The following is a 15,166-nucleotide window of genomic DNA, read 5'->3' as shown; positions in this document are numbered from 1 at the left end:
TTTTGATTTTTGCAATACTCATATAAGGTCAAACTCTATCTCCATTTTACAGATTAAAAAAAAAATGATTCACAGAGCACACATCCAATATATAGTATAGATTAAGTGAGATTTGAATCCAGGCCACCTGGTTTTGGAGTGCCACACTCTTAATTATATGTTAAACTAGAGGCCCAGTGCACAAAAATTCGTGCACTGGGAGAGAGGGGGAGGTCCCTCAGCCTGGCCTGCCCCCTCTCACAGTCTGGGAGCCCTCAGGGGATGTCCTACTGATGGCTTAGGCCCGCTCCCCATGGGGAGCGGGCCTAAGCCTCAGTCTGGCCCCCCTCTGAGGGAAGCAACTGGGCCGATCAGGGGAAGGTGCCGCCCCCATCACGCTGCTGCTGCTGCCCCTGCTGGCCGCCATGGCTGTGGGCCCTCAGCCCTTGCTTCTTAACATTGGCCCCACCTCCCACCCACTGGTGGATGAGGGGCAATCTGGGGCCAGGCTGGCTGGGGGAGAGGCTGTCGAAGGTTGAGGCACAGCAGGTCACACCCCATCCAACCTCTGCTGCCTCTGTGGCTGTCTCTGCAGAAGGGACAGCCCTGGGACTGGGACCAAACAGCCCCCTCTCCCGCTGCCTCTGCAGAAGGGCCGGGGTGCTGGACCAGCCCACACCACCATCTCTCCCTCACTGCAGGCCCTCGGCCCTCACAGCTGCTGCAGCTTTGTCCGGAAGGACATCTGGAAGACATCCAGTCCATCCAGTCTAATTAGCATGTTACCCTTTTATTAGTATAGATGCCCTGGCCCAGGCCAGTTACATTATTTCTTATATTTGTCCATGGCAATTGGTTGACATATGGCATGTGATCTAAGCGTGGCCAGTGAGAGCTTTCCCTGGGACTTAGGCTGGAGATATTAGAAAAGAGACACGTGTATTTTTGTTTTTGCTGGAATGCTAAGCTGTTATGATGTGAATCTAAAGTTGCTTGTGACCTTCTTTCCCTTTCTGGGGGACAGTGTGTCTGACAAAGATGCGACCACTGTTAAAAGCAGAGCTTGGAGGTAGAGAGGAAGAGACCCCTAAGGGCCTCATTTGAGCATTTGGATCTCTACCTGTCCAAAGCTAGACTGATCATTTTGCTTGTAATAATTGGTGTACTTTTTTGCAGCTAGATTTTTAACTGATACGTACTAGAATCTTACCTGATATACACGTTTACACATTTTCTCCACATGGCAGTTGAGAATATTTTCAAAATTCCTTGCAGTTTAAGCAGTTTATAGGTCAACTATTGTTGGAAAGCATTCTTTAGTTAAATGCAATTCTGTTTTTCTCTATAGCTATCACCTGATTATCTTCTTTCTGGGATTAATCCCTAAAGAATCCATTCAGTAACCCAAAGCCAGCTATCTGTTTGGTTAGCATATTTACAGATTTGTCTCTCCTGGTCGGACCCACAGAAATCTCAGGTTCTGCCTTTTTTTAGTATGCCCTGTAACAGGTAGACTCAAGAGGGCTCAAATTGGAGACACCATCTACCAAGCTTCAGCTTGGCTTGGCTCACAGTCTCAGCGAGGCTTCTGTGGAATTGAGGCTTGAGTGTGACCAAGAGAGTGACCAAGACAAAACCAGAGCAAGGCAACGGATCAGACAGGCTATGGGTTACTTATATGCAAGATTCAAGGCCAGATAAGAGAGTGAAGCAGGCTGAGGCTACATCAAGAACACAGAAATAGCCCTGCTGGAGTGGCTCAGTGGTTGAGAATTGGACTATGAACCAGAGGTCATGATTCTATTCCCCATCAGAGCACATGCTCTGGGTTGTGGGCTCAGTCCCCAGTAGGGGGAGTTCAGGAGGCAGCCAATTGACCATTCTCTCTCCCTCTCCTTTCCTCTCTGAAATCAATAAAAATATATTGGAAAAAACCCACCAAAATACAGAAATAAGTGTGGCAGAAACCAAGGTCTGGTTCTGTTTTTGCTGTCCCCCTAACCCCCAGCCCGGCCCCAGCATCTACTCTTCCTCCTGGTGATTATAGCTCTCCCATTCTACTAAGAGACTCTTCCCTTGCTCTTTGTGCATGTATTTCCTCTTTAGGATCCAGGGTGGAACATGGATGAGAGCACTGACAGATGGCACAAGTGAACCTAGGAACAGGTTGATGTATGACCATGAAGATGCTGCAGGAAACCCTTAAAAGCCAGACACCTTCTCTATCACAGAACTTTCCAGATGGAGATAGTCTGTGTGATGCTTCCTAATGGTGGATGGGCCAGTAGTCCTGAAGAATGGCTCAGCATTCAAACTCGGAGTTAAGTCCATGGGACGTTCAAGCCTGGTGTAATTCATGGACACTGGATCCCTAAGACTGTGAAGAAAAAAGGGGGTTGTTTGAAGCCTCAAAGGGATTGTCAAACAATCGGTGAGACAATTGGAGATCAGCAGTCACTGAAAGCTTCTGAGACTCCTGTGTCTCAAGTATACTTCAGTCTATTGTAAGTACCACCAGATGGCTGGAATTTTATTGCCTAGAATGCGTGTGTGGTTTGTGAGATATACTTCAGTGAAGTCCTCTGGACTTTCCCAATTCTCATAACCTTGGCCTTAATGTTTTCTGACTTGATTTTTCCTGTGGTTGCTGGTTCACAGCACAAGGGGGATATAATCTATTGGCAACCCTGCCCAGTTGGCTGGCTCATTTAAAAGCTTACCCTGTATAGAAGAAAGAGATGGCTGGTCCACAGCTCTGGGCTAGACTTCAACCTGGGCTAGAAAATAAGCTGACCATGCTGTGTTGTATTGTACTTGACTCTGGCAGTTTTACAAAGGAACCAGGATTGAGACCCTACGGCTTCAATATAATGGTCTTGAAAGCTCTGGTCATGGAGTATCAGGTGATAGAGGTGGTTTGTGTCCATGGTATTCTGTTCTGTATCACATAGTGTGTGGGAACTGCCATCCCACTACAAAGGGTTGGGATAAAGACAATGTTTAGGGGTGGAGTCAGCAGTTTGAGTCACAGTGGGCTGGGGCTGAGATAAGGCAGGATATTGGCTAGAGTGGACATATTCTCTGGTAGAAGTCAAGTGATGGCTTAGAGTCAGATGGAGGCCCCTGACAGGATATAGAAACTGGGCTCTGTACACAAAAATCAAGGCCAGGCAGTATATAGCATATACCAGGCATGGTCACCTAGTTAAATCAAAGCTGGAGAAACAAGAACATGATAAGGACCAACTCTAATGAGCAGACCAGTTGCTTTGCCAGGACATGGTGGGCAATTTTTATCTTCCCTTATTCTCTTCCTGGAATTGTTCTAGGCCTTAGAAGTCTAAGGTCCTATCTCTTTTCTGAATAATTTTTCCTCAAGAACCTTGTGTGTTGTATAATAATCTCTGGATGGACCCCTAGAAGGCCCATATGGGAAGTTGGTTCTTCTGGGTGCTGGAGGGGGAGCAGGGGCTGGTGCTTCCAAAGCCTGAAATTTCCAGTGATTTATTCCTATCTATTCCCACTTAATCTTGGAATATTCAGCTTCAATGTAATGGTTCTGAAAGCTCTGGTCTTGAAATCTTGGAGTTTGTTTGAGCCTCAGCTATTCCTGTCAGAGAAATTGCTTTTAGATTTGTTTTCTGGGATAATAGGACTTCTTAAATAATATGAAATTTCTCAATGTCCATAGTTATTTGATTATTTTAAGTGATAAAATAATGTATAAATGCTACAAATGTTTTAGGATTTATAACTTCCTTACTTATAAATAGGGTTTGGGGTAATTTGAAAAATAAATACACATAAACGGAGGCTGCTGAAATTGTAAGAGAAAATGACAAAGTATGCAGAAGGAGAAAACCAAGTGGGTTACACTATCTGATACATCTAAATAAACCACTTTCTTGGGAGATACAATCTTTTTCCTGGTACTAAAAGGAACATACTGTATATGTATATGTCCTAACACAAAGAACACAGAATCACTTACTAGACAATGGTATAGTGTTCATGAGTAAGAGCTCTGATGACAGGTTGCATAGTTTAAATCCCAGCTCTGCTGATTTCTATTTGTTTGACTCTGGGAAAGTTGCTTAGCCTCTCCAGGTCTGTTTTCTTATTTGTAAAATAGAAACAATAATAGAATTGTTTTTATTTCATTATCAGGAAGATTAAATAAGTGAATACATAAAGAAATTAGAGTAGAGTCTGGCACTTGGTGAAGCCAATCAATAAACCTGCATCTTCTTCTTGTTATTTCTTATATTAATCCAACAAAACACTAGTTTAAGAGTGGTCCAAGGGCTTCTACAGATGAGCTGAGGGCCTCTAGGTTAATTCTGTCTTAGATTATTTCCATACTCCTCCTCATCCTTCAACTTCTGGGCGAAATTCCTTCCCAAAGCCAGTCTTCTTTCCCACAGCCAAGTTCCCAGCACCCTGTTCCCTCACCATCCCTTTCCTGGTCTTGGATTCCCCTCTACAATGATAATTATGCTTCCTATTGTCAGATATTCCTGTCCTGTTGTTCATTTCTCCTATCTCCTCATTTATGCTTTGTCAAAACTAGCCTTTCCCAAATACTGACCCCTCAGAAAATTGACAAATAAATATGGTGGAAGAATTCAAGCTAAGTTGTTTGTAATGGTTAATTTTATGTATCAACTTGGTTAGGCTATGGTGCCCAGTTGTTTTATCTAACACTAGTCTAGATGTTTCTGTAAGGTATATTTTATATATGACTAGGGGCCCAGTGCATGAATTTGTGCACCTTGGAAGGAACTGTGGGCCATGAGGCTGCAGTAGGCACAGGGGTGGGTCTCAGTCCGTCCTCCATGCCCCTGCCTGACCCCTCCTGCTGCGGCCCCTGGTCCCCTATCTGCCGGCAGCCCTGCTCCCTCTGCTGCCCCTCCCATGCGCTGATGGTGCTGAACGATTGGGGCCGGCGCCATCAGTGGTTGCAAGTGGGGCTGGCGCTATCAGCCGGTGCAAGTGCCGGGTGAGACCACGGTGCGTGGGGGCAAAGAATTTTCAGTAACCACCAAAGTCTCGCCCTGATGACAGCAGCTGGTGCCCCGCCTTGATCTGGAGACCCTGCTCACCTGCTCCACCATCCTGCCACAGTCAACACCTGCCATGTTCCATGCACGCCCTCTGGTGGTCAGTACACATCATAGCAACCGGTTGTTCGGTTGTTCCGGTTGCTCCGCTGTTCGGTCTATTTGCATACTAGCCTTTTATTATATAGGATTAACTTTTTGAATAAAGCACATTACTCTTTGTAATGTGGGTGGGCCTTATCTAATCAGTCTAAGGCCTTAAGAGAAAAGATTTAGATACTCTTTTTTTAAAAAAATATTTTTATTTACTTCACAGAGGAAGGGAGAGGGAGAGAGAGCTAGAAACATCAGTGAGAGAGAGAATCATTGATCGGCTGCCCCCTACTGGGGATTGAGCTCACAACCTAGGCATGTGCCCTTGACTGGAATCAAACCCAGGACCCTTCAGTACACAGGCCGATGCTCTATCTGCTGAGCCAAACTGACTAAGGCTTAAAAAACAAGGAATTGTGCCTCCAGATAATCTTTGGACTCAAGACTGCAATATCAATTCCTCACAAAATTTCCAGTCTGACAGCCTGCCCTACAAAATTTAGACTTGCCAACCCCCACAATTATGTGGGTCAATTTCTTAAAATAAATCTCTCTCTCTCTCTCTCTCTCTCTCTCTCTCTCCCCCTCTCTCTCTCTCTCTCATATATATATATATATATATATATATATATATATATATATATACACAATTCAAGAGTGGTCCAAAGGCCTCTACAGATGAGTTGAGGGACTCTAGGTTAATTCTGTCTTAGATTACTTCCATACTCCCTCTCATCCTAATATATATATTAGAGGCCTGGTGTATGAATTCGTACATGGGTGGGGTCCGGCCAGCCTGGCCAGGGAGAGGGGATATGGGTGGTTGGCCGGCTTGCCTGCTGGTCGAACTCCTGGTCGAGGGGACAATTTGCATATTAGCCTTTTATTATATAGATATACACTGAGTTGCCAGATTATTATGCATTCAGAGATCATAATAATCTGGCCACTCAGTGTGTGTATATCCTATCTAATAAAAGAGAAACATGCAAATTGACCATACCTCTGCTATGCCTACAAGCCACGCCCACCAGTCAATAAGGAGCAAGTATGCAAATTAACCCAACCAAGATGGCTGTTAATTTGCATATACAGGCACAGAGCAAAGACTGAAGACAGTGTAGAAGGAAGCCAAGAAGGGAGGGAAGCAGGCGGGGCAGTGGAGATGGCTGCAGGAAGCCCTATTCTTGCAGGAATCTTCCTGCAATGGGCCTCTAGTACATACATATATATATATATATATATATATATATATATATATATACTATTAGTTCTGATTTTCTAAAGAACCTCAACTAATACATTATCAGTATGTATAATGGCCAAATGTCTTCGCTTCCTCATTAACATTTACATTTCAACAAGGGCTCAACTTTAAAAAGTGAGCAATGTGTGAACATTTCTAAGTATCATCAGAGAGCCAGTTGAGGATAGAGAAGTATTTCCTAGTGACTTTGAAATCACTTCATACAGACAGCAGCCTGTTCATGAGATGGGCCCTGGGCTCGTCCACACTTGGATTTATTTCCTTCTCCCCTGAAGCCAATGCATGGGATATGTAGAAAGGACTATAGCTATTGGTACATACCACATGCTCTGCTTTTAGTCTGGGTTAATGTTTGGAAATCATATAGAACTTAAAACGGTCTTCATATTGTTCTGTGTTTCTACTGTGAATGTGTAATTCACCCATTCATCATAATCATCATAACAGCAAGGTAAACATGAATCATTGTTTCCTTAAGAGTCTGAAAGAAAAGTCAGATGTTTTTCTGAAACTTCTTGGAGAACAGCCAATATTCCCATTACACTAGAGCAGAAAAATCAATCAGTCTAAAATCAAAGTCTTTTTCTTTTATAGCTTTTCATGTGGAAGACTGTCATCAATATATCTGCCAGACTCATTATTGTTCTTACAAAGGTAATACCACATTCTTTCAGAAATGATGAACAATGATAATGTAGGGGCAAGGTGGACATCAGAAAAGAAATGAACTCTGTCTGGGATGTGATAAAGTACCAAATGGTGTTGTTTTCTACAATGCAGGCCATTATTATGGGATGGTGTTTTCTCTGAATTAAAATGTAGAAAATTTATATTTACTGATAAAGTAGTTACCATATTTCTTTTTTTATTGGGTTTTGACAATCACTTATCTTTATCTATTTTTGCTTGCTCATCTGCTCTTTAAGTTTCGATCTGCCTGTGAGATCATGGATGTCACATGCTGCAAGAAGCAGAGGTTGTGATTTCTGTTTCTTCAAACAGAAACAGCTGAGCCAGGAGATCCTTTTTATGAGAATGAGGAAGGAAATCTGCACAAGAGAAATATTCAGAAAGGTTTAGTGCCTTGGGACCGTGACTCACCTTTGGGAGAAGACTTAACTAACCCTAGAACTGGTTGAGAGTTCACTTTTCTGAGAATCAACAGGAGGAGGTGAAATTGGCTAATGAGGAGGGTGAAGTAGGAGAAAAATGGAAGGTATAACAGGACCAAGGATTTGGGGTCTGGTCTTCAGCTTGATTCCGAGGGGTAGTGTAAGTATTGCCAAGTGCTGTGGAGCCAGCAGACAAAGGTAAACTGTTGTTTTATTAGAAATAATATGAAAGGTGAACTGTTGTTTTATTAGAAGTAATATACTGGGATAATTATGCAATATACTAATTAGTAAATTTCTCTCTTACCTCTGCACTTTACAAATCCCTTCGCTTAGATCCTGAGAGTCTTGTGTGCCTCAAGCCTGTAGATAGAGCCATTCATTAGTCACCCACCGTGGCAGAGGAAACAAAGACAACAAACATTGGGCAGGAGTCAAGTAAGAAACCGAACATCTGTAGGCAGAAGGCAGGGCAAGTCTTTCTAGTTCTCACAGGGCAGCGGCATGGGGTCAGGAAGCGGGGAGGCGGAGAGTATAGAATGCCTCACCTGTAGCAAGGAGCTTCCTTTGCCCAAGCTGGCAGGTTGATGGATGCTGAGTGGCTATCAACTGGTCTTTCTTGCTGCTTTCCTATGGACATTGCCCATTCCATGACTCAGTTACTCATCACACCCGATGAATAGTGAGTCTTGTCTAGCCTGGAGGGTTGCTGTAGCTCCTATCCTACAGTAATTGGTCTCTTGTATCGCCTTTTACCCTCCAAAAATCAGTCTCCACACTAAAACCACAAGGATCTTTTAAAAAACGTCTGTCTTGCCCTGGACAGGTGGCTCAGTTGGTTGGAGCCTTTTCCTGTACACTGAAAGGTTTCAGGTTTGATACCTGGCGAGGGCACATACCTAGGTTGCAGATTTGATCCCTAGTCGAGGCATGTGAGGGAGGCAATTGATCAGTTTCTCTTTCACATCGATGTTTCGCTCTCTTTCTGTGTGTGTCTCTTTCTCCCTTCCTCTCTAAAATCAATAAAAACATATATTTAGGTAAGAATTAAAAAATTAATAAACTTAAAAGAAAGTCTGTCTTGTGCTTAAAACCCATTGGGTTTCCCCATTTTCTTAGGATGAAGACAAACTCTTTTGCTGTCTGGCCAACCCTTCATGATCAAGCTTCTGTGAGGACTCCTCTCCCCCATTAACCCTTCTGCCCTCTGGGCTCCAACAGCTCTGCTCTTCTTTCTTTCTTCTGAGCCATGATTCATCCAGCCACATGGCCTCAGCACATGCTGTTCCTCTGCCTGAGACTCTTCCCCGCTCCCATAGTCTCCTGGTCAAAGCATAGTGTTGGTCTATCAGCTTGAGCATCACTTCCTGGGGGGAAGCCTTCTTGGCCTGCTCAGAAGGTCAGGCTCCTCCTGCCAAGTGCTTTACTATCAGTCCAGAGTGCTCCTTTCCAGCCCTTACCACAGTTGTGATTATCTACTAGAGGATTTTTACCTGATTGTTTCTCTCCTTCTCTGGGTTGTAAGATGTGGGAGGCTAGTACTAATGGACTTCCTCCCTCCCTCCTCTCTTCATCTTCTTTCCTTCCTTCCTTCTCTCTTCACTTTTTGTGGACCAAGTGCACATGAGTCTGCAGAGCCCGATCTGTAGCTCCCCCTCCTCTACCCATAGAATACTGTATCTTCTCTTTCAGTTATGAAAGATGCCACCCAAAGCTCTCTTTGTGGGGCCCCTCCAAGGTGAGGAAAAAGCCCAAATTTTTTGTTCAATGCAAAAGGAGTTGTGAGTCTTCCAATCACATCTCAGCCATAATGCTGCTCAGGACTCTAGCCTATGTGGCTGGTGATATGAAAATTAAACAAAAAAATCAGACTGGTAAAAGAGGAAAATCTAAGTCTTTGCATGCTATTTCAGGCAAACTGCTTTAGCGGGGCTTTGGCGGAAGGCAGGAGAAAGTTCAGTTACTGATAATGGCTGATAGTGGTATTGCTGATGGGTCGTGAACTTGTCTGGCTCCTCTGTTTCTGGTTTGCGGTTCTATCCCAAGTCTGTAATGATATATAAAATAATAGACCACTTTTTCTGGTCCTTTTCATCGAAAATCACATTTCTCAAGACAATACATGGAATTTATAGGATGTAAAAATGTCAGTAAAAATGTGTATCATGCAGTAGATTGCTACTGGTTCAAGACCTCACACCTCATGTTCAATTTAGATCTATTTTGTCCACATGGTTCCACTTTAAACAAGCTTTCCTCGCTTCCATTTTTGTCTTTATTTCTAACCCAGTCCCTTTAGGCTGTTGGAATTTACTCTTTGTTTCCAGATGAAAGCTTCAGAAAGTGTTTTATACCAAAGAATAATGAAGCCAGGATCTCTTCTAGTCTTGAAAAGACAGTGCTGGGGATATAGCACTAATAATCATAGTGCAGGGATGACAATAGGAAGTGTTACAGATTTCTATAGGTTATTTGGCACTTTTCACATGATGTTGTATCACAATGACATTTATAAATGCTAAGCAAAAACCAAAGGCCCCAGGCAGAGATGGGAGAGATGCTCTTCTCAGTTGGAAATTCCATTTTACTAGACTTTCTTTCCTAAGCACCTAGGACCACATTCTTGTTTGCTTTACAAACTCAAGGAGAAATGCTCACTGAAAAAATTCATGGAAGAGCTAGAGAGGGGAATGGGCTCTTCACCCTAGTAATTGGCTTAAGCTCCATGATTGCAGAGGCTGTTTGTTTTCTTCAGTACCATATCCTTAGAGCCTAGCAGAGTACTTGACACTTGATGTTCCCAATAAATAGCTGTTCAACGGTATATGGAGCAAATAATACAACACGAAGATAGGTGGGAGGCCTCCTGTGTAGATGGGAAATAGGAAGGAGAAAATGAGAAAAATGAGGAAAAGTTGCAACAAATGAGCTTACATTATTTTATTTTAAAATATTTCTTCTACAATTATGTTGTCCTTTGTAGGTTGTATTTAAGACTCCTTCTGAAACGATTGCTATAAGTTCCTTTTTTTTTTCATAGCTGGAGAAAGAAGACCACAAAGTGATTCCCTTGGGTCAAATGGTGAACCTATTTAATCCTTTCTCTGTTTTAAAATATGCTTGTTTCCTTTTTTGAAAAAATTATTTTTATTGTTGAAAGTGTTACAGATATCCCCTTTTGTCTGCCCATTGGCCCCCTCAACCTCACATGCCCCCAGGCCTTCACCACTCTAGTGTCTGTGTTATGCATATCTATCTATAATAATAAAAGTGTAATATGCTAATTAGACCAGACGTCCTTCCAGATGTCCTTCCTGATGACCTTCCAGATGAAGCTGGAGCTGCGAGGCAAACCCAGGTCCCGGGTGTCAGAGGGAAGCCGATGCTGGCAACTGGGGGAAGGAAGGCCTACTCTTGCACGAATTTTGTGCATTGGGCCTCTAGTCTATATATATAAAAGGCTAAGTGACCATCACAACCGAACGGACGACTGAATAGGCTGCATGGGGCGACTAGGCCGGCAGGGGGTTAGTGAGGGCCGACCAAACGACCGAGCAGCAGGCTGCGTGAGGTGACCAGGCCTACGGGGGGGCAGTGAGGGGTGATCAGGCCAGCAGAAGGGGAGGCAGTTGGTGGCAACCAGGCCAGCAGGCAGGGCAGTGAGGGGCGACCAGGCTGGCGGGTGGGGGCAGTTGAGGGTGATCAGGCCAGTGGGGGGGGGCAGTTAAGGGTGACCAGACCGGTGGGGGGAAGTTGAGGGTGACCAGGCCAGCAGGGGGGCAGTTGGAGGTGATCAGGCCAGCAGGGGGAGCACTTGGGGGCGATCAGGCAGGCAGGCAGGTAGCAGTTAGGAGCCAGTGGTCCCAGATTGTGAGAGAGATGTCTGACTGCTGGTTTAGGCCCGATCTTAGGGATCGGGCCTAAACCGGCAGTCAGACATCCCCCAAGGGGTCCCAGATTGGAGAGGGTGCAGGCTGGGCTGAGGGAACCCCTCCCCATCCTGTACACGAATTTCATGCACCGGGCCTTTAGTGTATATATAAAAGCCTAAGTGACTGTCCGACCATTCGACTGTTTGACTGGTAGCTATGATGTGCACTGACAACCAGGAGGCAGATGCTCAACGCAGGAGCTGCTGAGCTGCGGTGACTTAGCAGCTGCAGTTCTTGGGTGATGCACCAGGAACCAGTGAGGAGGGAGCCTGATTCTGAGGTGTGTCACCCTAGAACAGCCCTCTAGCAATCCGGGACCCCTCGGGGGATGTTGGAGAGCTGATTTTGGCCTGATCCCTGCAGGCTAGGCCGAGGGACCCATGCACCAGGCCTCTAGTATGCATATAAGTTCTCTGGTTAATCTCTTTGATTTATGACTGTCAAACAATGTTAGATAGTGCTGTTTGACAGGAACAAAAACCTGAAAATGTTATCGTCAATGTTATCGTATAGCCTAGTGTAACATAGGGTTACTTTAGTAGAAACACTAAAGAAGGTCTAAGAGTCATTAACTTAAAGGAGGCAGGTGTACTTACAGGACAAGTCAGTCCTCAATTTGTGTGAACAAGTTTAACTTTTGTTTTGATCTTCCTTGACACTAGAGGCCTTAGTCCTGCTGGAAGAATTTTCCTGGAGCTTGGGCATGAGTTTATCCACCTTTTTTCATTCTTCTTATGGTAGATATCATAACAGAAATGTTTAAAGTTTCCTTAGAGAGATGTTTATTAAGCACTAATTGATTGAATCTCCAGTTCTTCGGGATATTAGGGCCTGAAATTGCATGGTCCCCTTTGTGGACCTAAAATCTGTATAGGAAGCTAACAATTTAATTGGGGACTGTGTATTTGCACAATAAGAAAGCTGGGGTCTGACTCTCCTTTGAGGCTTAGGTCTTCAACAGCTGTCTCTGCTGCTCAGGCTTCTTATATCCAGCACTTCCTGTTTATATTGTTTCCACTTCCTTCCCTTTTCCAACTCCCAGGATATGCTAGGGCCCTGAAAATACAAACTCACGCTGACACAACACACACACCAGCGACTCCATGGTTGTCCTTTTATAATCTCACAGTCTTCATCTGCATGGCCTATTAGGTCCACTCCAACGTTGTTGAGTCTGAAGTACTCACTGCTAATTTGCAGTGTGATATCAGTTAGATCACTAATCTCTATGTCCATTATTTATTTATTTATTTTTACATTTGCTTCTTGAGTATATTCTTACTTATTCCACATTATAGGTCTAGAAGGAGAAATATGGGGAGATATAAGGAGGAGGATGCAAGTCATGTTTCTATTCCCAAAAGACACTCAGGTAAGTTTATAATTGCTACCACATTTCTTTGAATTTGTGTTACCATGGTTAGCCTGACAGTATTTATGTACCACTAAGAAAAAAGTGCTGCCAATTGATTTATGACACAATGTTTTCTATCACATCATTTTAAAGATACATGCTAATTTTGGAAATGTTAAAATGAAAAAAAAAAATCTATGAAACAGGTACATGTATCTTACCTATCAATAGGACCAGTGATGTGCCGTGCCTAATCTAAACTACAGTCCCAAATTATAAAGCAGGCATTATGAATTAAATGAACTGTTATTCTAGAAGCATTCTGTTTTACTGCAATTATTGTTATGTGGATCTTGAAAGTACTGAGAGCACAGAACTGTGACAGCCGTTTTCATGCTTAGTGGATGGACACGGTCTAATGCTCAGCATTTGACTTATATTGCAGTTTTATTCAGCTTCCATGAGCCCATTTATTTATTTTAAATCCAACATTCTTTCTATGAGAATTTCTTTTAAAATAATAGCCACTCTTCATGCCTCCCACAAATAACCATCCTTGCACGCTTGCTGCTGAGTCGGCACTGGCAGTGAAACACAGTCTGTTTCCCAGGGCCGTCCTGGCTCTCTTCTCCAGCAGGAGGGATGCGAAGGCAGCGGGAGCCACAACATTGCAACTCCAATTGGCCTTGGTTATACAAGCTCATCAATCAGACTGCTGTCCGTCTGCATTTGAAAGTGCAGTGAGGCTTATGTTTTCTGAGAAAAAAATATAAAAGTTCTGCCTGTGTCCTTTTTCCATTTTATCATAAGAAACTTTGCTCAGTGAAGAATATGTTTATTCAAAACTGTTAAGGTGACTTAAGAGCCATTGGGAACACCTTCATAATGAACGTCATGGACTTTTAATGGATTGCTTATACTTCAATCAGCCCAACCTTCCTTTGGCAGCAAGGCATGGGCCATCAGGACATAGATAGAGAACATCCCTTGGTTAATGTGTGTGTAGCACTAGCTATTATGTACTGAGCACTTACTGTGTGTCATGCACTGTTAAAAGCAATCCATAGGCCTGAGTCACTTATTTCTTATAACATATACAATGGGTAAGCGGTATTACTAGTAACATTTCACAAATAAGGAAAGTGAGTATTATGTATTGAGTTGTGTATCCTTAAAATTCACTTTGAAGTCATAACTCTCAGTGTGACATTTGGAGACAGGGTCTTTAAAAGGTATCAAGTTAAAATGAGACCATTAGGGTGGGGTCTAGTCCAATAAACTGTTGTCCTTAACAGAAGGGTACATTTGGACACAGAGAACACCATGGGAACATGAAGAACACCCTCAAAGCCAAGGAGAGAGGCCAAGAGCAGATCCTCCCCAACAACTCTCAGAAGGAACCCACCCTGCTGACACTTTGTTCCTGGATTTCCAGCCTCCGAATCTGTGAGATGATATTATGGCAGCCCTGGCAGACTAATCCATGAAGTTTGTAGTTTGCCAAGGACCACCTAGATACTGGGGTCTGAGGCTCACATATGAGCTTCTGTGTCTGAGTCTGGAGCATGAGCTCCACCTAATACCTGCCTCCAAGTAAATGAAATCTCTTTCCAGGCTTTATCCTCCAAGAAAATGGGTGAGCCCATCAGCATGGGGTTAGTGGTTCCTATGTAATCTCAGTATTACACAGTAACTGCTTATCTGCCATGTTAATTGTATTATTACTAGAGGCCCAATGCATGAAATTTGTGCAAGGGGCTCGGCCCTCGTAGCCTGGCTTCATCCGGAAGGTCATCTGGCTGTCTGGTCTAATTAGCATATTACGCTTTTATTATTATAGATTCCCCAGGCAGAAGCCAGGATCAAATTGACCCTGCCCATCTGTCCTACAGTGTGTAGGCCCACACTGAAGCCAGAGGCAGACTTCAGGAACACTATTGCCCAAGTCATCCTCTAGGTTGGGCAATTAGGGTCACTATGACCTGCAACTGGGGTGCACTTCCTCAAGACATTTCAAATCTTCTTCAAGTTCTAATCATGTCATTCAACTGCTCAGAAACTTGGATGACCATCCACCACCTTAACCTGCAGAATAAAGTTACTCATCCTTCACCTCAGACAACATTGCCCTGGCTTACATTTTCAGTCTTTGTTAGAGGACCCACACCTTGATCCCCACACACAGCTGCTTGCAGGCATGTACACACACACACACACATACACACACACACACACACACACTCTCTCTCTCTCTCTCTCTCTCTCACTCACTCACACACACACACACACACACACACACACACACACACACATTCTGGGCTCACAATTGGGCTGGTTTGCCCTCTCCATTCAGGATTAAGAGTGTATTC

This window comes from Eptesicus fuscus, chromosome 8 (genome assembly GCF_027574615.1).
Source record: "Eptesicus fuscus isolate TK198812 chromosome 8, DD_ASM_mEF_20220401, whole genome shotgun sequence".
NCBI lineage: Eukaryota > Metazoa > Chordata > Mammalia > Chiroptera > Vespertilionidae > Eptesicus > Eptesicus fuscus.
Note: the sequence above shows the minus strand (reverse complement) of the source record.